This window comes from Aulonocara stuartgranti (assembly GCF_965226115.1).
Source record: "Aulonocara stuartgranti genome assembly, chromosome: 5".
NCBI classification, from domain to species: domain Eukaryota; kingdom Metazoa; phylum Chordata; class Actinopteri; order Cichliformes; family Cichlidae; genus Aulonocara; species Aulonocara stuartgranti.
The window spans coordinates 35,794,203-35,817,328 of NC_138943.1; the positions used below are offsets into that span (position 1 = coordinate 35,794,203).

The 23,126-nt window shown below is 40.6% G+C and overlaps 1 long non-coding RNA gene across 1 annotated transcript in view; it reads right to left on the reverse strand.

The window, feature by feature from the left end:
* LOC309706803 overlaps positions 1 to 17,428 on the reverse strand; it is a 32,756-nt gene extending 15,328 nt beyond the window's left edge. Inside the window, exon 1 of the long non-coding RNA XR_014276801.1 lies at positions 17,301 to 17,428. This is a non-coding gene — a long non-coding RNA (uncharacterized lncRNA). The remainder of the gene's footprint in view (positions 1 to 17,300) is intronic.
* Between the last annotated feature and the right edge of the window lie 5,698 nt (positions 17,429 to 23,126).

Below are 23,126 nucleotides of genomic sequence, written 5' to 3' on the forward strand. Positions count from 1 at the left end.
CAGCCAGGAGACTGAACCACCAACCTTCCAGTTAGTAGATGACCTGCTCTACATCCTGAGCCACAGCGAGTACAGGTGCATACCACTGTTAAGGTTTAAAGTTAGAGACATGGCTACCCTGACAGGTGTGCCAATACAAAACCTGCAGTCATCAGCTGTCTGCTAGGTATCATCTCTGCCAATTTATTCACTGAGCTGCAGTGATTCACCATATATGTGCTGTTTGTGCAACACAATTATCTCATAAATAATATGGCTTACTGTATAAAACAGAAGTCTGCACTTCAGTGTGAAAATGTCAATTATTTTATTAGTGTTTTACTCCACACTATTAAACACATATCTGCTAATTAGTGCTTGTTGGTGGCCAAAACACGTGTTGTAGAAAAACCTGTGGGTGTTGTCACAGTAGCTGTAGCCATCTTTTATATATTATTATATACTATTATTTTAACCAGACACAGGTTTGAAGGATAATTACAGTTTATTTTAACCTGGTGAACTAATGACCCTTAACATGTGCTGTCCTGTATTAAAAAGCAGCATTTAAGTTTGGGCACACTACTTCAAAATTATTATTTATTGATAGAATTATTTATGGCTCACTTAGCGCTAGCTTCCAGAGCTCAACATCCAAAACATCTGACAAAGCAGGACGTTTGGTGATATTTGGTTCAAAAACGGCTCGAGATCTTTCAGTGGTGATTGTTGCATATGCTGCTTTCAAGTCGTGTTAATAAATGTAAACTTAATTATGGTTATTAAAAAATAAATCAGAATTGAAGTTTGCGTTGAGCAGCTCCTAGAGTCAGAAATCAGTCTTGCTGTTCAATCCAATCATCAGTTAACCTTTTATTATTTCTTCCTGACATTTTGCCCTGGGTGTGGTATGAAGAAAACAAGTGAATTATCCATTTTTTAAATGAAAAAATTCTGCCTGTTTAACCTGAAAATGTATTTGACGAGAGCACCGAGACTGAACCAAAGCAGGAAAAACAGACAATGAGGCGAAAGCTCCTAAAACGCACATTATAGTTCTTTTATTTGTTTACCTGTCAAGTCCTATGAATGAACACATTTAAGAACAAGGAAACTAAATAAAAAGTAATACTTCTAACCTAGAACTACGATCAGATCTCAACATGTATGCCTTTGCCCCATGATCTTGGTCTAATCCAACTCTTCCTCATTATGTGTGAAGACATTCACCGTTTCACTTGGATGTCACTTCATGGTTGGATAGAAACATCCGTCTTTTATGCCTTTTGTAAGATTTCTCCTCAAGTAGTTTGGTTTTTGCCAAATTTTAAAAAAGGTTTCTGAGTTCATTTCTAATCGGTCAAAGCATCAGCCAGTGTCATTAAAAGGTAGAAACAGCAACATCCAGAAACGGTGTTGCAATTACTCAGTGGCACCAAGTTTCTCCTGGGAAATATGTCACTGAATGCAAGCCTAACTGAGACCCTGAATGGGGAGAATTGGGTTCTGAGTTAACAGCTTCTGATCCCAGTGTGACACAACTGTGAGGTGCAGCTGTGACAGACTAGTTATGTTGTCACAGCTTAGGTAACATGTCTGACAACAAAACCCACAAAAATCTCAACAAATCTTGTTTTCCGTTACCCTCCTCCCTTCCTCCGGATTAGTGTTCAGTGATTCAGTCACCTGTGAGCTCAGAGTCAGTGAGATATTTGTGGCAGACAGACTTTTTGTCATTGTTTCCCACCAGTTCACTGAATGCTTCACAATGGAACTTATTTACAACCTAATGGGTAACAAATTACGCAATTCTTCTCCTGCAATGCAGCGGGAATATTAAGTTGTTGCACTCTTCCTTGTCAGATTTGTGTTGTAAGAAGACTTCCCACACACTGGTGAGTATTATCTGTTTTTTAAACTCCCAGTGGTTCGAATGTAATCACAAGGACTTAGCAGCCATCTTCAAAGACATTAAATGGATATTTTCTTTGTATTAGAATGCAGGCAGTCCATGAGTCGGCAGTTTAAGAACAGATTTGTTGTGCACAAGCAGCGAGGCTGGTCCTCCCACATCACACTGACTTCAAGGCTGCAGTAACTGGGTTAGACTGTCTGATTTTTTCAGAGCCAAACATCAGAAGAGTTCTACAGCACCTGTCCAGAAGCAGCGATCCATCATTTTCAGCTATAAACAGGTAGATCTGAGTACATTTAATGGAGCTGTATAAATGCACGCCAGGTAACACGATCAATGTAAACAGCCAGAATTTAAGTAAGAACATGGCAGGACAACCTAATAATATTAGAATGTGCCAGAACAAAACAACATGGCACCTTGGGCTGATAAGCAATGCATTTAACACGAAGTTTTAAACATAGTGATGTCAGTATCAGTTCATTCACTATGCGCTGCAAACTCAGGTCGCTTCCTGCTGATGCTACTCAGTTTTGTTGAATGCTTCTAAACAAATCTATAAAGACAAAATAATGTCTCACCCCGTGGTTCACCCTGCACACTCTTCACCCATCCTTTTAGCCACGGAGGAGGAATAATTACAAGCTTATTTTGAAGTGGCAATTAATTTCAAATGCAGTGTTACAAACAGCTCCACAAATGGGGGTTGGGGTTTATCAGGGAAGGTCAACTACTAATCAGAAGGTTGGTGGTTTGATCCCCGGTCTGCATGCAAAAATCCTTGAGGAAGATACTAACCCCAAGCTGCTCTCCAGTGCATCCATAGGTGAATGTTAGATAGAAAGGACTTAGGCATAGCATAGTGTGAATGAGGCGTGTTGCATAAAGTGCTTTGAGTGCTCCGGGAGAGAAAAAGCACTATATAAGAATCAGTCCATTTACCATTTGATAGAAACAGGATCTGATCCCCAGAGACAGGAACATTCACCTTGGTAACAGTACTGTCAGGTGTTCTGTGGCTTGCAACAGTCTTAGATTGAAGAGAAGTCTAACCCTTGGGCAAGAGCAAGTGTTGTGAGGGCCAAACATGACCCAAATGTCACCTGAATTTTAGGCCTAACCTTAGTGCCACATAGGCATTAGTGCCTACATGGCTAACTCTGAATCAGCTTCATCAGTCAGGGTTAAATGTGACCCTTAGAAAACTGCAAATGTGTTTCACATATATATTAGAATAGGAACCAACCATTTACCAAATACAACCAAACTGGTGTTTTTATGCAGTTTGGATCATATTGTGTCTGCCAGCTAAAAGTGCAGTTGCTGTTTTTTCCAAGAACAAACTTGACTGTTAGAGATGCAGAAAGACACAAAAAAAAGAAAAGCAGAGAAAGATGAGGAAATATTATTATATTATTCTGACATTTAAGGACTGCTCAGTCGTGTTCATGTGCAGTGGACCTCTACACAATGTGCTGCAAAAGTTATCTGGTTATTTCAATTCAATGTTGTTTATAGCTGCAAATCTCAACCGCATTCACAGCATGGGACTTTGGATTGTAAGGTGAAGATAATACAGGGAATACTGCAACAACTGAACAACTCCCAGTGAGGAAGCATGTGGCAACAGTGGGAAACAGGAACCTCAGACAGAACCAGGCTCAGGGAGATGCAATGACCCTCGCGATTGATTCAGAGTGAGGGGACTGAGACAAAGAAACACTGTGGAAGAGAGCCAGAGTCTAAAAGTAACTAATGATTAAATGCAGAATGGTGTATAAACACAGTGAGTGACAAAAGGTGAGTGAAGAAGAAGCACTCAGTGCATCATGGGAAGTCTAGGCCTGCATAACTGAGGGAGGTTTTGATAATAACAATTAAATGTTGTTAAAAGGTTACACAATCATTGCAAGTGTGTAAATGCACGAAGAGCAGTAAAGCTGAGAGCAGCAGCACAGGTCAGCTGATCACAGCCTGTCCTCAATGAAGAAAGCTCACATTATAAGTCAGGCCAGTGTTTCTTAGCGCTGCTATACCGATCATAGTGTTACCCCACCAGCCAAAGATCACTTTAACCCAGATAATAATAACAATAAAGGAACATTTCCAGCGTGCCAGTTCAATAAACACAGCAGCCATTATGTCACTCTAATTACACAGCTCGTCCTTTTATTTGGATGCTGGTTTTATTCAGCAACAAATTCCACGGTGCCGTTTTTTGATTTGTTAATTAAATGTAGGCGATCCCTGTACACGTTTTTATTTGAACGCTAACAAAAGGGTAACACCCACTGGGCTGCTGTATAACATTTAATGAAACGGGTAGAGTTGCTGTGCATGAAAGCCTTTGTTCACTTACAGTGAAAGACAAGGACTGTGAGTACACAGCCTTATGAGGTGATATTATTGTATTTGCTTGACACTCTGTTTTCTTTTATTATTTTCACTGAAGGCATTTTCCATTTACCTGGTGTTATTTTTATGATCCACCTCCACAACAGTTGGGAAGCTGTGTAAATAAAAACAGAACACAATGATTTGCACATCTCATAAACCCAATTTTGTTCACAATAGAACACAGAAAACATTAAATGTTCAAAATAATTGATATGTTTACTTGATTTTTATATTTTAAGAAAACTATTATCACTTTGCGTTTGGCAGTAGCAACATGAGTCAAAAAACTTGTGATGGGAGGACAAAAAGGTGGAAAACTAAATGTTACAAAGAGAAACGTTTTCCAACTGACAACAGGTCAGTGACACGGCTGGTGTAGTCTTAGAGAGACGTAAAGATGGTCACAGGTTCACCAATCTGCAAAAAAAAAAAACCTCTACGAATGTTTGAATTTCAGAATAATGTTTCTCACCATGAAGACTTTCAGTATCTCACCCGCTAAAGTACAAAATATCACAAAAACACCAAAAATCAGCAGCTCTATCACGCAAAGAAGAAGCTGTATGTGAATGTAATCCAGAAAGCTGTCTTCTTTGGGCCAAGGCTCGTTTAAAATGGACTGAGGCAAAGTGGAAAACTGCTTTGTGGTCACACCAATCAATTCTCGAGATTCTTTTTTTTAAACATGAATAATGCGGCCTTTGGACTAAAGAGGAGGAGGACCATCTAGTTTGTTACAGCACTCAGTTCCATACGATCATCTGATTGTGTGGAGGTGCATTAGTGCCTATGGAACCGGCAGCCTGTACATGTGGTACCATCATCGCAGAAAGGTATAGACGAGCTTTAGAGCAGCACATGTTCCCATCCAGACAACGTCTTTTTTTCGGGAAAGGGCCTGCAAATTTCAGCAAGACAAGGCTAAACCACATGGAGGGGTCAGGGGAGGAACGCACTCTGGAAAACAACAAACTAATAACAACTCCACGGCTTCACTTTCTTACTTTTTTCAGGCTCAAACATTTATCTTTTTTAGATGTATGTCTTTTATCTTTAAACCGTGCTTCAATTTTCTGCTCCCTTTGTTTGTTTGGCAGCATTTAGGGAATGATACTGGGATATGGGGAATCAATTTTTAGTTTTCATCCAAATATCATGTCTCATTTGACCTCTGACCTCACTTTTACATTTCACATCTGCTTTCCTTTCAAGTTGGCCACAGGTTGCGTTCTATCTTTAAAGAAAGCATTGTCAAGAGAAAGAGAATGAGGTGTCTAAAAAAATACTGTAGTATAATAATTACATATTATTGATTCTCTAGGATGCTCATATGTGTCCAGTTATTTACAAATCAACACCCATCGTCGATGACCTACTCCTACATTATGCTTGTGTAATCAAAGTAAATACCTGTCATGCTACCCTTGTCTGATTTTTACTGCACTACAAACTTCTTAAAGTATGTTTAAAAAAATAAATAAAACAGAATGTTATTGCCTTAAAAGTAATTACTGCTGAGAGCGTGAGCTGCCTTGGCACAGTTTTGCTTCCTGTTTATTCATGTATTTGATTAACAGCATGTGTGTTGCATTTTGAGATTATTTATTAAATATTGATGTTGGCATGCCTGGCCAGATTTCTGATATGTTAAAATAAAGTTGAGTGCTGCTGAAAGAGACCAAGACTGTTACAGAGCAGTTTGTTAGGTTCTAAATAAAATAATTAAAAGGCCACTTTGAATGCAGTGGTTATGTGTTTAAGTGAAATTTATAATTATATACATTAAATTGCCCGCAACAGATTTAAGCTGCAGAGACAGGAGTGATTCACTCACTGGACATCACTTTGAAGCTTGAAGCTAGGTTAATTAGCCTAAGTAGCCCTCTATTGAAAGAGGCCTGGTAAAGGAAACTTGGTCTAAGGTACAGAGATCTGTCGCTGGGGTAATCAGCAATCTTAATCAAACGGCCAAGATGAGCAAAGGACAATCTCTGACCGTCCTTGAGTTGCCCACCCGAAGCTAAACCTTCAATCCTGCAGACTGTCTGTGGAGAAACCTCGTGATGGCAGTTCACAGACATCTCCAGCCAGTTTGTCAGAGCTTGACAGGATCAGCCAGGAAGAAGTGAATAAACTGCTCAAATCCAGCCTCACCCCAGGAGACTCAAAGCTGTAATTGCTGCCAAAGGGGTTTTACTGCAAAGTGCTGAATTAAAATTCTACATACGTCTGAAAAAATAAATGTTTGCCTTTTGGTTTTATAGACACGTTTATCTTTTTCATTATGCATTTTTGGAAATTCAATTAAAATTTAGTCTACACTGTAAAAATGTCAAAAATCTTCATCTGTGCTTGCAGAGGTGCTCAGGGATTTAAGCTCAGTCTAAAATATGTCCCACTACCCAAGTGTTCAATAGTAAACACTACACCTTTCCCAACTTTGTATTTCGCACTGAAGTCAAAAACAACACAACTCATCACAGAAGCGTGGAACATTTTACATCTCCCCTCAGGGCAATTCACCCGGCGCCTTCTTTTATCATATCTCACTTAGTGCATATGCCTCCTGTGGCGAAGACTGTCGTTCAAACAGTTGTTGCTAGTCTGTATTGTGATATGTGATGTTGAGCCAAAAGAGCGAAGCTGGCAGCTGTGTGTGATTTGTTGATATCTTGAACGGTATGAGTCAGGCTGCCTCGCTGTTTGGCTTGCTCTGAAGTTCCTGCACCCTTACAAATGGCCATGAATTATTCAAAAGCTGAACTTGTAATTCTAGCCCCTAACCAACAGGCGGCCCTGTGATGAGAGAAGGCAGTTTGCTGGCTATAATGCTGCACTCTTTGGGGTTGGAACATGTTTTCTCACTTAACCTTCCTGCCTTCTTGGGACCTTTTTGTGCCACTGCTATGTGTTAAATGGCTGCCATTTCCACTGTGTTCAGTGGAATATAACCAAACTTGCCACAGGATAGTTTTTACCTGTCAATGTTAATATTCCAGTGTGAATTCCTTAAATCAGCCTAAAATGGCTGAGCAGCAGAAATCCCCACACCCATCACCCTGGGGACCATTTTCTGCCCATTGACTTCCATTATAAACGCTATTTTTCAACCCCAAATTATCATCATATGATTTTATTTTTTCTTCTTTTCTTGGATGTCAATGAAGACTCAGGGCCTTGACGTTTTAATTTTTAAATTGCAAAAAAAAATGCAAAAAAAATAATGGCAGGTCAAAATGTATGTTGGTGCCAATCTTTGGTCCATCTAAAGGCCTACTTATAATGACAATCACATATTACTTCAACTGGTTTTTTGTGGAAATATTTAGTTTCGTTTTTTGGTTTTTGGGGCTTATAACACAGGGCGCTCATGTAATAACACTGGGATTTGAAGGGTTAAAACAACGAAAATATAATTAAAACTTTACATGAATATTTCAGGGAGAAGTAGTTTTACAAGGTTGGCTAATTTAAAGTGGAATAAAATATGGATATATGGTCTTTTTATGGCGTGGCTGAGAATGGTCCCTAGGGTGATGGGTGTGAGTTTTTTAAAGGATGGCAGGAGGGTTAAACAATGAGACTTTTTAACTTTTAGTTTGTGTGAGTGTTCTGGGCAACAGAAACCAACAATAACACGGGCAGGAAGTATGAATAATGGATTACACTCCCAAAATGCAAACGCTACACAGCAATCAAGGATCCTCGCTTCTGTTAACCGTAGACCTCCATTTGTTCACAGTGATCATTAGACAGATTTTCTCTGAAAAAGAGCTCATTATGTCTGCCATGAGAATGTAAGCCTGGACTGAACAACACAAACATGCACAGCAGCACAAAGCGCTCAGCTTGTCCCGAACGGATCTTCTTGGAGATGAATGTGACATATGATTGGACATTGGTGGTGTTTGGGGAAGGTGGTGTTGAATTGAAATTGGCTTTAAACAGAGGAAACATTAAGAGGTTTGTGCAGGAGAGGGGTATAAAATCGCAGTAAAATTACATCAAGTTGCAGACTGAATTTCTAAGAGCACCCAGCAACTGTCAGCAAGAAACAACCACAACATTTAAACAACGAGGATTTATCATCGGTGAGTCTGTCTGTTGGATTCACTCACTTGTTTTGTCTACCAGAAATAGCCCAAATGTCCCACAACCCAAGCTTTCAAAGTCTTGTTTTGTCCAGTCATGAGTTTAAATCAAACATTAGTTTATCAGATGATAACAAAGGCCCCTTAGTCCTTGATCTAAGTGATCGTGTCAACGTTTTGTTCTGAAGTGAGGTCAGCAGCACTGACAAATCTGTCAAAGCAGCCAGACCCCGAACTTTAAGCCATAGCAGTGCCCTAACTAATTATCTGCCAAGTTTTTCCCTGGAAATATGAAAGGAGCTACCACCGACACGTCTTCATTTTTCAGTTCCGGATGTTGCATCTCGACTAGCGCACATTTTACATGCACTTTTAAACACAGCCACTAGATGGCCTTCTGGGTCATTAGGTGAACAGTCTCTTAAGAAAACAGCATACTTAAGAAATCCACAGTCTGCTGTGACTGTCATATTCTCAGATTTTCATTTAAATGACCATATATTTCTAATTGAAGCTTTTTATTTTAAAATTTTGCTAAATTATAGAAAAATGGCAGTATGTATAAAATGGCAATAAGATAAGTAGTGTCTGAAATAAGAGTCTAGTTCACGGTGCGGTTAAGTTTTCGTATGATCACGCTGTAAGGATCAGGAGTTACATCCAACATTCCTTGAGCCCTTGCTGTGATTGTTGGCATGGTGAGTCTCCTGCTTTCCAAGGCTACAAATCACAGCAGACAATGTACCCTGAAAAGATTTCTCAGCTGTCAGTAATTCAACACATTCCCCCAAATTTTGCTTTTTGTCCAGTTCCTACTCATAAAACTATGTATTCCCCTTCCTATTATCTCACAAGATGTCTGTAGGTGTGTTCAAGGCAGGAAAATCCTGCCAAACCAGAGACCTCTGGAGCCGCTGGACCACACAGGGCTCCAGACTGAGCTTTCCTCCTTCAGTCCACTAACAGCCGCAGAGACATGGCCCTCTGCCTGGACACAAACCGAACAATAATCAATCAAGCTGTTGACGTATTGCACCAAGAATCACTGCAGACTTCCAGTGACGGGAGTAAGTGATGAGTTTGTGTCTGCGTCTCTTTAACACTGGTGTCTGCGGTGTGTTGTTGTTCTGCTCTGGAGAGATTTAGATGGTATTTTGCTTAAATCATCTCTTACATTCTTTTTTTCATTAGAGTTTATGATTCAGGTCTGTGAGGTGTTCAATACCCAGAAATCATGTAATGTGAAAGTGATGATTTTATACCAAAGCCTGAAAAGCCACAAAGAGGCGATGCTGAGTACAGCTTTCTTTGGCCTGAGCCTTAACTGCTGTTCAGGAAATAGTTTGTGGAAATTTGTTGACATTCTGTCTAACAGAGAAATAGAAGGGAAGTTCCACATCGAAGCCATGCCTCGGGATTAAATGTGAAAGATCCTTGAATCAGTTGGCCTGTTAACTCACTCTCTGCTCCAAAGTTAAAACAAACAACTGTAAGCGCCACCTTTAAATTTTGTCCCGCTAAAGTCGACTGCAAAAAACTGGAGCTAGCTAAAGATAGCAGCTACTTAACCTTTAACATCCACTAGTTCAGGCTTTCTAGATTGATTGGTGCAGTTGTGGTTAGTTTTTGTTATCCACAGAAAAGAGAAGATTTTTCAAATTTCAAATGTAGTTAATATGCATTTTGGCATTACGGTTTTTCTCCTACAAGCGTTTCTATTTATGTCTTTAGAAGCTTAAAAAGGTTGTTTAATAGGAAGTACAGCTTGTAATAAGTTGAAATTCTGAAAATATATAAAATAAATGAAAATATAGAGCTGCTCTTTTAATTATGCCAATAAAATCACAGAAAAACAAGACCAGGACACCATAGTCAGTCCAGCATCCACTGAGGTTTAATGACCAAGCTTTGTAAAATGTTTTGTCTACTTGCACAACCTCAGTTGAGTCATACACTCTCACAGGATGAAGTACCTTACCAATTTTCTGGTCACTGCATTGTTAGTGCAGACTATGTCATCACAACCCTGGAACCACTTATACTGGCTTTGAGTGAACTAAAGGAGGCGGCGTTATTTACTGTAACAATGTGCTCAAAATGAAAATACAAAAAAAAAAAAACCCTGATAAAAACAAACAAAAGATAGACTAGAAACTAAGAATTTTGCAACTATGAATTTACAACTATAACCAAAGGGTCCCAAAACACACCGCAAGCAGGAATGACACAACAACAAGCAGAGGGAGAGGATTTAAATACAGGTGATGGGCAACAGGTAGGAATACAGGAGGAACAAATCAGCTATAACGAGATGGGAGCGGATCAAAACTAAACACAACACACATGAGACAGGACTACCAAAATAAAACAGGAAACACAACATAGAGACCGAGAGCGAGGGAGGCATAACAGGCTAGGGACAGGGAAGGGAACAGACTACATGACCAAGTAAATAAGGACTATAAATATAAAGAGTTAAACTGGGAAGCACAAATCAAGACTACGAAACAAAGATCACCACAATAATAAAGAACCGAGGTCTCAAAATCCAGAAAACACTACAACTCTGAAAAAAACACATGAAACTCACTGAGGTCTTTTTCTGAACACCAGTTGTCATAACTCAGAAAATACAGTTTAAATAGAAAAAGATTTTAGTTTTTTTAGTTTTTTTTAAGTTGTCTAAAGCAGCCTACTCCTTTCAAGCTGTTGCAGCATCTCCGTCTGTATAATCGTACATTTTCTGCACCCCCACAGTAATATATGCTACCACTGCTTGCGTGCATGCTGTCATGCCTTCCTTCCCTTCTCAGGAGATAAAACAGGTCATTTCCAAATGAGAAGGTCAGTGGTTTGATCCCAGGCTCCTCTGGCTGAAGTGCCCGGAAGGTGACAGGATACTGAACCCTAAATTTCCCCATCAGAGTGACTGTGGGCAAGATAGTTGGAAAAGCACTCAAAATTTACTATCAGGAGGAGTGACACCAAAAGGCATCAGCTGTTAAAATGTGAATGTTGCGGTACCTTAAGGTATTATTGTTGTACGTAGTGTTGAATGGTGCAGGATTTGGTATCAATACATTCGTCCAATTCTATTTATTTATTTCTCAAAACAGACTCTCTTTTAATGACACCTTTCTAGTCTTAGTGACCACCTTATAGACATTTGTACCTACAGGGGACATTTGCACTTGTTATACCTTTAGGAGCAGAATCTGACCCTTACTGTATCCCTGTTTCTTAGAGTGTAGAAAACTATTTTAAAAAGACGGTCTTAAAATATCCTCAAAGGAAGTCAGAAACATATTTTCTAGTGGAATGCTACAGGTAGTGATTTTTTATTTTCTGTATTTATCTGAATATCTGAGACAAAGTGGTAACATTTGGTGAAAGAAAGCATGGAAGAGTGGTGTTCAAGTTCAGGAGACACACCGGGGAAGATGTTTGGAGACTCAGAGGTTGATTATCTGACCCATTAAAACTGTTCCTCTGGGAAACCGGCTGCTCTTGCTGTGCAGGCAGCGAAGAAATCATATTCTAGCCTTCATTTGATCGACCTGCTGGTGGGCCTCGGATGGAAGCCAGGCATTTATTTCAGCCGTCTCACAGGAAGTCTCTCAAACCACCACAAACAAGTGGAGAAACCACTATCCACATCCAAGCTGCCACAGTCAATTACTGCAGGACCAAAGATCGCAGAACACAATAAGTCTTTCATAACAAGGGATCATCTATTAAAGTTTTTTAAAAATTTTTTTACAACTATTGTAGCTGACATGGCAGAGCTCCGCAGTTCTGTTTTTTAAAAAATGTGTTTGCATCAACAGGAGTATATAAGGAGCCACTTTCAGTCAGTGGAATAGCCTGAAAAGTCTATAAAGTCTATAAAGTGAATTTTATTGTAATTTACCATTAAATATTATATTTGGGCCAGTGTGATAACTCCTTTAGCTTCTCTAAGGCAGGTAGTCCTCCTATCCTCACCTTTATCTGCATTCAGATGAAGTCAGTCTGCCTTTACACTTCCATCTCAGTTGATCCACATATTGGCACGAAATCCCAATTTAACCTTGGGATGTTATTCTTACAGTTAGTATTATTTCACTGATGGCACATGAAGGAATGAGCAAAACACATGTCGCCTGGAGTCCCATCCACACTCTGCCTGCTGCAACTGATTCACGACTTCCATCTCAGGAATTCTTGGCAGGACAAAAAAGAAGAAACCTGAGCAAAGAAAAGCCTGCGAAGACTTAAAGCTACATAATGTCAGGCCTCATAAATGAGGCAAAGCAGGGCTTGGGATTTGAATTCAGTTGAACATGAACCGCTCGATGCATTCTGACTAAAAGAGGGATTATTTTGAAGTGTTTTAATCAAAAACAGGCGTGCATTCCAACTCAATCAAATTGGTCATGTTAAATTGGTTTACATGGATCAGGCTGGCCACGACTCTAACTCTGCAGCGGAGAGTCGGCAAAGTCACAGAGACGGCAGCTCGCAATATGATTTTTGTTACTGAGACCAAATTCACAAAAAGCATATATACATATATGTATATGTATATATTTAAATAAATTTGATTTTAAACATTTCTACTTGGGGTGATACATAGAGTATACAGTGGGGCAAAAAAGTATTTAGTCAGCCACCGATTGTGCAAGTTCCCCCACTTAAAATGATGACAGATGTCAGTAATTTGCACCAGAGGTACACTTCAACTGTGAGAGACAGAATGTGAAAAAAAAATCCATGAATCCACATGGTAGGATTTGTAAAGAATTTATTCGTAAATTAGGGTGGAAAATAAGTATTTGGTCACCTCAAACAAGGAAAATCTCTGGCTCTCACAGACCTGTAACGTCTTCTGTAAGAAGCTTTTCTGTCCCCCACTCGTTACCTGTATGAATGGCACCTGTTTGAACTCATCATCTGTATAAAAGACACCTGTCCACAGCCTCAAACAGTCAGACTCCAAACTCCGCCATGGCCAAGACCAAAGAGCTTTCGAAGGACACCAGGAAAAGTATTGTAGACCTGCACCAGACTGGGAAGAGTGAATCTACAATAGGCAAGCAGCTTGGTGTGAAAAATCAACTGTGGGAGCAATCATCAGAAAATGAAGACATACAAGACCACTGATAATCTCCCTCGATCTGGGGCTCCACGTAAGATCTCATCCCGTGGGGTCAAAATGATCATGAGAACGGTGAGCAAAGATCCCAGAACCACATGGGGGGACCTGGTGAATGACCTGCAGAGAGCTGGGACCAAAATAACAAAGGTCACCATCAGTAACACACTACAACGGCAGGGAATCAAATCCCGCAGTGCCAGACGTGTTCCGCTGCTGAAGCCAGTGCATGTCCAGGCCCGTCTGAAGTTTGCCAGAGAGCACATGGATGATACAGCAGAGGATTGGGAGAATGTCATGTGGTCAGATGAAACCAAAGTAGAACTTTTTGGTATAAACTCAACTCGTCGTGTTTGGAGGAAGAAGAATACTGAGTTGCATCCCAAGAACACCATACCTACTGTGAAGCATGGGGGTGGAAACATCATGCTATGGGGCTGTTTTTCTGCCAAGGGGACAGGACGACTGATCCGTGTTAAGGACAGAATGAATGGGGCCATGTATCGTGAGATTTTGAGCCAAAACCTCCTTCCATCAGTGAGAACTTTGAAGATGAAACGAGGCTGGGTCTTCCAACATGACAATGATCCAAAACACACCGCCCGGGCAACAAAGGAGTGGCTCCGTAAGAAGCATTTGAAAGTCCTGGAGTGGCCTAGCCAGTCTCCAGACCTCAACCCCATAGAAAATCTGTGGCGGGAGTTGAAAGTCCGTGTTGCTCGGCGACAGCCCCAAAACATCACTGCTCTCGAGAAGATCTGCATGGAGGAATGGGCCAAAATACCAGCTACTGTGTGTGCAAACCTGGTAAAGACCTATAGTAAACGTTTGACCTCTGTTATTGCCAACAAAGGTTATGTTACAAAGTATTGAGTTGTATTTTTGTTATTGACCAAATACTTATTTTCCACCCTGATTTACGAATAAATTCTTTACAAATCCTACCATGTGGATTCATGGATTTTTTTTTCACATTCTGTCTCTCACAGTTGAAGTGTACCTCTGGTGCAAATTACTGACCTCTGTCATCATTTTAGGTGGGGGAACTTGCACAATCGGTGGCTGACTAAATACTTTTTTGCCCCACTGTAAGCAAACTTACACTTAGGGTCCACTCCACTGTTATGTTATGTACGTGTGTGTGTGTGTGTGTGTGTGTGTGTGTATGTGTGTGTGTGTGTGTGTGTGTGGTCACAGCCACAGACTGTATATAAAGATGGATGTAGATGTTCTTTGTTGGTTGGTGATGTTGTGAAGCCTCAAGCTGAGAGCTTTTAGCTGTTGCTGAAAGACATCACGAGTGAGCAGTCGCTGCACTAACAGTTCACTTGATCAGTTTGAAGTAGATTAGATAAACAGTTGTTGAGATAGACAGAGATGCTTGTCCCAACGTAAAAAGGGATCGAAATGCCAAAATAAGAGCTGCTTTAAAATGAGCTTACTGTAATGTATGTTTTATTGAAATTTCTGACTCCTGCTTATTTCACAGTCATGTCAAAAGGTAAACCTTTGTATGATTTAAAAAATGGGCTCTGTTGTAGTTTTGCATACACATGCATCTTCATTAAATGACAGTGATGGAGGTATAAAACTGGTGTGCTCCCTTCCCAGCAGCCACACTGTCCCTGCCACGAAGCCCTTTCAAGCAGCACATGCACCCTGCAGTGTCTACCATCAAAAATCCTTTATATTGGCTGAGACAAAGAGACTGTCGAGGACTTCTACAGGGGTTATCTAAGTCTGTGCAGAGGCCTGAATACTTTAAGGGGAAGATCAAATGGAAAAGTATACGCTTTTGTTCTGAAAATCAAGTCCTTCAAGTGCTTTGAGTGCTTTTGTCATTCTGCAACACATCCTCTGTGCTGTCTGAATTTCTCTTTGTGGCACAGTTCGCCCCAGTTGTAACACAATCTTCCCCCATAAGGTAGAGCAGAGAGGATAAATAGTTATAAAGTTTTAGTTCAATAAAGACTTGCAGATGATCTGTATATTGTCATGTTATAAGCTAAAACAGATGTTATCTGTAGAAACAAAGCACCTAAAGGAGAGAAAAGCCTCTGCAGATTTCTTGCATGTCTCTGCTTCCCACTAGCTGCAGACAGAAAAGGAGAGTGCAGGAAGTTGTGAGACACTGATTAGCTGCTGAGACAGATGGCGTTAACTGTGTTCCAGTGAAATCCAGCAGACTGCCCACAGCCCCGGCTCCCACAGGCCTCAGCAGAGCTCTGGATCACATAAGATGCACCCTGAGAACATGCCACAGGGAAGTTCCCTTACTTTGGCAGCCAAAATCAGGTTTCCAGCACCAGCACAAGATTTACTTTAATATCTCTTCTTCCTTGCTTGTGAAGTTCTATTTCATATTTTTGATCCACATAAAAATAACCCATGTTTTCTGGAAATAACAAATACTCCTCCCTGTACAGGAATAGCTATTTTTGATCAGGAAATGTCCCAGGGCCAGGTGGCATCAATCTCCTGCTCACACCCCAAAAATGACAGAATCTTTTTCCTAAAAACCATCCTTCCCCTTCATGAATAGAAAAAAGTTGCACTGTATAATTCCTTAAGGGTTCAGGATGATTCGAACGAATGAGCACCATACAGTTAGAAAGTCCACTTTCTGTACAGCCGGGACAGTTAGAAAGCTTGAAGTCACGGAGACAAACAATAATCAAGCGCATAAATGAGCAAAAGTTTTCATTGTGTTCGATGTAGACAGAGAAAGATACAGCAGATGTTAAAGAATAACAAAAGGAAATTCCCAGGGAAACTTCACTGATGCCTTCTGTCTGTTGTTTGCACACCTTTACAAGTGGTGTCCATGGTTATTGGATTTGGAGGTTTACTTTGAGGACAAGACAAAATCCAATCTGTGCTCACGTTTGCTCATGATCTGGTGCTAGGTATAAATAACAGATACCCAGTACCAGAAGCTCAACTGTAGTATTTTGGCTGCTTCTGTCTGTGTTGTGTTTGTTTGTTTTTAAGTCTGCAGTGGTAAATGGTAATCGGACTCAATCAATCAATCAATTTTACTTATGTAGCACTTTTAAAAACAACAACTGTTGACCAAAGTACTGTACAATAAAATAATCAGATAGATAAAAATAAAATAAAAGATAAGAAAGTAATACGAATAAAATAATGACAGACTCACAGAATTAATTCCCATTCTTATAAACTGCTTTTCTAATAACCCAGAGCACTCAAAATACTTTATACAACATGCCTCATTAAAAGCACTACTTTCTATCTAACATTCACACACTTTCATACTCTGGTGGATGAGACCATCTGGGGGTTACGTATCTTGCTTAATGATATTTGGCATGCAGACTGGAATACCTAGGGGTCAAACCACCAACCTTCCTCCTGCTCTACCTCCTGAGCTACAGCAAACCCAGTGACCATATGTGTGGGATGCCAAGTTATCAGCTAATGATGTTTAGTTGTGTTTAACTGTATCACTCAACTGGACCTCACTAGCATGTTTGTTCTGTTGGTGCCTTTTTGGAGCTGCAATACGGTCATTAAGTGATGACGTGACGAATCCTACTTCCGGGCCTAAAGTAGTCTGTGTTTAATATGGCTTTTGTGTTGTTAACATGTTTAATGTTATGTATTTTCTTCTATTTAATCTCAAAAAGCTCCTAAAACAGTCAGTGATCACTGTTGACCTCCCTCGGCTTTTATTACCGCTAACCATTTATTTAAGCTCAGTTTTTAAAACCTTAGGATGTAACTACAGCCCAGCCCATGCAGCAGTATATGAATGACTAACCTCGTATTGTGGATAGATTATCTCAGTTGTTCTCCTGGCTGAAGTTTGGTCCTTTTACAGCATCCTGCCATGCGATTACATTTGTTCCTGACCACCGAGAACACTCACGTTCAACTTTTATCGAGTGGAAAAAAAGTTAGCTTGTTTATATTATGCTAACATAGCTGTGTCGCTAGCGGTCACGTAGCACATCATTATATACCAGCTAGCCAAACTTCAGTAACCCTACAAACGTCACTGCTGTTTAGTTTTCTGTCTTGGAAGTGATAACAGAGCTGTACGTTTTAATTTGTTTCCAAAACCCTGCAGTCAGGACATGCTATATTGTATTTAGATAGAAGCTAGCGAGCTAACTTCCTGCTAACTTCTAACTCCGTTAAATGTCATAAATTCCATTTTCATGGATGCCTGGATGTTAAACTCAATTGTTACACCTGGTAGAGCAGAACGCTGATCATTTTATTAAAGATGAAAGACTTTAGACAGTTTTTCAACTCTCAGTAATGCCATAGTGATCGTTTGATATATGGACCTGCAGCGGAGTTTAGGTCCAGACACGGCTAGTGACGTCAGACTTTACGACCGGATTACGAGTCAAGTAGTATCACCTGCTGTATGGAACAAACCATCCAAGAGCACATGGTCTTGGATGGTTTGTTCCATACAGCAGGTGATACTACTTGACTCGTAATTGCAGCTCCAAAAAGGCACCAACAGAAGAAACATGCTAGTGAGGTCAAGTTCAGTGATAAAGTTAAGAGGAGCTGAAGCATAGCAAAACGCTACCATCAGTGTCGGGTTCTGTTGGGGTGTATGCTAATCAAAGAAGTCATGTCCTTAAAGTTAACCTTTGTTGTATCCTCAGATGAAATGACTCAGGGCACTTAAAGTTTGGTGATTCTGTATCAAAATAAGGTTCAAAAGCTTTTTTTTCCTTTTTTCTCCAGGATGTTATATTTTTACCGCCACATTTTACCGCCCCTCCCTGAGCCTGGTTCTGAAGAGGTTTCTTCCTGTTAATAGGGAGTTTTTCTTTCCTTTTCCTTCCCACTGTCACCAAAGTGCTAGCTCATAGGGGGCCATATAATTGTTGGGTTTTCTCTGTATGTAATATTGTAGAGTCTACCTTACAATATAAAGCACCTTGAGGCAACTGTTGATGTGATTTGGCGCTGTAGAAATATGAATTAAACTTAATATTTGCTGCTACCAAATTATCCCATAGACTGAAATTCAGAGTCTGAGAGTGCTACATCTCTGTCTTAAAATACCTGTGGTCAAGTAGTCATTACACAAAACAGTTTTTTGGCATTTCTGAGTTTTCAGCCCAGAAGGCTGAAAAATAAAACCAAAGTGAGATGTACTGGTGCATTTTCAGTGCTGGATCTCTTCCACTATGTCAAGCCTATTGCCCTTTTAATGGAATTTTATTCTGGGAAGCAAAGTTGCAGCGAGCCAAATAGACATTTAATTTGAAATGTGTATTAGTGTAGCCAAAGAACTCTGCAAGCCTGACCCACTTAGTATTGACAGTCTGAACCCTGGAATGGAAACCTGTTAGCATCCAGCTCACTGACCATTCATTGAGGGTGTGAGCAAAGGTTTCACAGCTTGGTTAGCTTCCACCTCTTTTTGTATTTGGAACACGGAAATGCAAAGACAGATTACTCTTATGCATTTTGGCATTACACTTCTTCTGTAATGCCAAAATGTACGAGAGTTCATTTGAACTATAAAGTCTTGTATCCATCCATCCTCTCCAACTTATCCAATTCATGGTAACAGGATTTGAAACCTATCCCAGCTCCAATACGGCAAAAGGCAGGATACACCCTGGACAGGCTGCCAGTCTGTTGCAGTGCTAACACAGAGTGTTAGCCAACCATCTGCATCTCTGGGGAATTTAGAATCACCAGTTAACCTAATACCGCATATTGCATGTCTTTGGACTGTGGGAGGATGCTGAAGTAAGCACCTTGAGGCAACTGTTGTTGTGATTTGGCACAAATAAAATTTAATATAATTGAGTACCCAGAGAGAACCCAAGTAGACATCGACAGAACGCGCAAGCTCCGCACAGATGGTGGGGATGAACCTAGGACCTTCTTGGTGTGGAACAACCGTGCTAACCACCACCCCACTGTGTGGGCATCAGATGTTGGATTTACTTAATTCAATAGTGGACATTGGTTGCACACAACTGTTTTGCTTTGGCTGAAACTTAAGCAACTGAGTTAAATCAACACAACTTATTCATACTCAATGAACATGTGCATTTTGTGTTGATAAAATGCAATTGAAACATGTTTAGATGCAGTAAGTTGAGCTCTAGGAATATTGTAATGCTTCACAATTTTGTCATTTTATTTCAACACTATTCAATAACTTTTACCCCAGTACTACTTGGTCACTTAAATACTACATGCTGTCTTCATATTACATAATGTTCAACAAAGTCTAGAGTCTGGTCATTCAACCTAAAAATTGCATGGATTTACAATGACTATCCTCATCCAGGTTGCAGGGGGGGGCTGGGGCATAACCCTGAAGTGATAGGTTAAGAGGCAGGGTACACCCTGGACAGCTCACCAGTCTATAACATAGAAACAAACAACCATTTGTCACATTCACAGGTAATTTAGAATCACCAATTAACCTAAATCTAATAACTGCATGACTTTTAACTGAATACCCAGAGAGAAACCACTGCAAACGAGCCAGATTGTGGATTTGAACCAAGGCCCCTCTTGCTGTGAGGTAACAGCACTAATCACCACGCCACCAATCCAGGCTTAACAAAAGTAGGAAAGCTATGATTTCAAGGCTTGATGCTGAAGTTTCTATACATTTTTGTCCTTGACAGGTTAAACCACAATAAATAGCGATAGCATACACGTGGTGTGTGTGTGTAGTTGTCTGCCTCTTATTACCCTGGTGATTTCCCTGCAGTTTGAGATCTCGTGCGATCTTGTGAATTTCATGAGTCCAGCAACTTACCACTCTCACTAGATTGTATCATGACATCTAAACAAGAACAAATTAAGTTCTTGAATTTCATACAGATCCTACATGATTTTATTACGTTCAAGATAAAAACATGAAATTTCAGACTGGGAGGGTGTCGCAAGATTTAACATTGCTATATTATTGACTTACTTCACTTGAACATGATATGAACAAATTAATCTCTCTGTATATCATGTCGTTTCTACACTATATAGTTACACTTAACTTTAAAGCATGAGGCAATTATGTTAACTACACGCAAGATGCTTACATAAATCCAAGAGATGGCCGGTCCCTCCTGGTGTCAGCGGTGAAATCACAGATGGTCAGTCTGAAATATTAACAGGAGATGTGAAATAGTCTCAGCCCCTCTCAAGGAGTCGGCTTTGAAGAGGACAAATATATTTTACATATATATATATACATACATACATCGTGTGAGTGTCTGTGTATGTATCTTTATCTCATTAATGACACAAGTGGACTAAATATAGATGTGACCTGAGAACCTGACTGCTGGACAGCTGTGCACCACTTCAGCAGCCCCGCCCACCAGCCTGTGGGTGACACACCTGCCTCTCAAGGTGTGAATGATGTGATATTTGAGGGAGTGGGAGGTGGTGAGGGTTACGTGACCAATAGAGAAATGTATGATGTCACTCAAAGCTTGGCTTGCTTGCTTAAGTAACCACGGTTACCCCATTGCTGTCATCAGCAGAGCCAGCAGTTTCATTAAGGCATGAGGCCAAACGCACATTAAAGTGTAGACGTTGGTTCTTTTAGTTTGGTGTTCCGGAATTTTTGCTTTCAACAAAATCACACCTTGATACTCTTACATTTTATTAAGACACTCTTTACACACATTTGAAATGTGTAAAGTTTTACAGCCAGTCTGTAAGGTTATTAGTGTCTCACTTACTCTGCCTTGGACGGGCTAGCACTGTCAGAGTGGAATGACCCATTATGACTAATGCATAAAACTCTCCTCCTAATGTGACACTGGGCTGGCACTTTGCCTAAGGCTCTTACCTCCACCTTTGGGGATGGTGAAACAATTTAGGTGCAGCCCCGATGTCTAGACTTATTGCTTAATAATCTTATTGCTTTAACTTGCAAATTTGAATAAAAAGTAGTCCAAATGAAATCTGGAACGTTTTTCTTTGTACAGCTGTTTTCAGTTTCAAGTCATATGTTATAGACTCTGAGGACCTCAGTTAGCCTTTTGTGGCCAATAATGGTGATGGTGATTATGTGGCTATTAAACCTTTTTCTGCTGTTCAAAACATTTTGGTTACTTCAAACGAGAGATTTTCTCACCTTGTGTTTCCGTGTTCTGTTTTAAACCAGACCAGAGAGCAGGGCCAAAGCCATGTCCCATATTTTTTTGCAACAGCTTCTTGCAGCCATCAGGTGAGGCAAGCAATGTGTAAAACATCTTTTAACATGGCAACATGAATACAGTGAGACAAGATACAGTGGGGCAAAAAAGTATTTAGTCAGCCACCGATTGTGCAAGTTCCCCCACCTAAAATGATGACAGAGGTCAGTAATTTGCACCAGAGGTACACTTCAACTGTGAGAGACAGAATGTGAAAAAAAAATCCATGAATCCACATGGTAGGATTTGTAAAGAATTTATTCGTAAATCAGGGTGGAAAATAAGTATTTGGTCAATAACAAAAATACAACTCAATACTTTGTAACATAACCTTTGTTGGCAATAACAGAGGTCAAACGTTTACTATAGGTCTTTACCAGGTTTGCACACACAGTAGCTGGTATTTTGGCCCATTCCTCCATGCAGATCTTCTCGAGAGCAGTGATGTTTTGGGGCTGTCGCCGAGCAACACGGACTTTCAACTCCCGCCACAGATTTTCTATGGGGTTGAGGTCTGGAGACTGGCTAGGCCACTCCAGGACTTTCAAATGCTTCTTACGGAGCCACTCCTTTGTTGCCCGGGCGGTGTGTTTTGGATCATTGTCATGTTGGAAGACCCAGCCTCGTTTCATCTTCAAAGTTCTCACTGATGGAAGGAGGTTTTGGCTCAAAATCTCACGATACATGGCCCCATTCATTCTGTCCTTAACACGGATCAGTCGTCCTGTCCCCTTGGCAGAAAAACAGCCCCATAGCATGATGTTTCCACCCCCATGCTTCACAGTAGTGTTCTTGGGATGCAACTCAGTATTCTTCTTCCTCCAAACACGACGAGTTGAGTTTATACCAAAAAGTTCTACTTTGGTTTCATCTGACCACATGACATTCTTCCAATCCTCTGCTGTATCATCCATGTGCTCTCTGGCAAACTTCAGACGGGCCTGGACATGCACTGGCTTCAGCAGCGGAACACGTCTGGCACTGCGGGATTTGATTCCCTGCCGTTGTAGTGTGTTACTGATGGTGACCTTTGTTACTTTGGTCCCAGCTCTCTGCAGGTCATTCACCAGGTCCCCCCGTGTGGTTCTGGGATCTTTGCTCACCGTTCTCATGATCATTTTGACCCCACGGGATGAGATCTTGCGTGGAGCCCCAGATCGAGGGAGATTATCAGTGGTCTTGTATGTCTTCCATTTTCTGATGATTGCTCCCACAGTTGATTTTTTCACACCAAGCTGCTTGCCTATTGTAGATTCACTCTTCCCAGTCTGGTGCAGGTCTACAATACTTTTCCTGGTGTCCTTCGAAAGCTCTTTGGTCTTGGCCATGGCGGAGTTTGGAGTCTGACTGTTTGAGGCTGTGGACAGGTGTCTTTTATACAGATGATGAGTTCAAACAGGTGCCATTCATACAGGTAACGAGTGGGGGACAGAAAAGCTTCT